Source organism: Triticum dicoccoides, chromosome 2A, assembly GCF_002162155.2.
Source record: "Triticum dicoccoides isolate Atlit2015 ecotype Zavitan chromosome 2A, WEW_v2.0, whole genome shotgun sequence".
Taxonomy (NCBI): Eukaryota; Viridiplantae; Streptophyta; class Magnoliopsida; order Poales; family Poaceae; genus Triticum; species Triticum dicoccoides.
In genome coordinates, this window is record NC_041382.1 from 721,713,479 (window position 1) to 721,714,145 (window position 667).

Below are 667 nucleotides of genomic sequence, written 5' to 3' on the forward strand. Positions count from 1 at the left end.
ATGGCGGACGACGAGACAGCCTCCAGGGGCATGACCGCGGTCGCCTCCCGAATCGCCTCCATCTGCGCAATCGGTGGCCACGGGGCACTTGGTATTGCAGCCCTGAACGCCAGGCGATTCGATGTCGTTTCAGCCATGATCGACGGGGTCGCCCAGGGAAGCAGAAGGAGGACGATGAGGAAGCGGTGCACGGACAACTCTCGCTGCTACGAGGAGGTGTGCATGCTCGGCGGGGGCACATTCAGCTACGTCTTCAAGGCGCGACACCACGCCATCGGCCAGACAGTCGCCGTGAAGGCTCTTCGCTGCGAAGGGTCTGACTCCAAACACGTCGTCGGTGAGCTCCTTCAGGAGGCCTGCATCATGGCGGCATGCGGCGGCCACCCCTCCCTCGTCGCCCGTTAATCAATGGAAGGCTGACCCGCGACAGCCTTCGCATTGATTCCTGCGGGAAACCAAGACGAGGAGGACGACGAATGTTCTCGGCGTCGCCTAGTCGCCGAGTCGGCGGGTCCACCAGTTTTCGCGCCAAATTCGTTTCCCCTGGCGCCCCGGGCTCGGCCTGGGTCCACCGCTGCCAATTTCGGCCCTAGCCGGCGAATTTTGGGCTCCTGGGGCGCGACTGGACCGATTCTTTTCGAGCCGGTGATAAAAAAAAGGCTGTGGG

At 63.0% G+C, this 667-nt stretch overlaps 1 pseudogene; it reads left to right on the plus strand.

The window, feature by feature from the left end:
• Positions 1–667, plus strand: part of LOC119358206 — a 69,638-nt pseudogene continuing 68,971 nt past the window's right edge.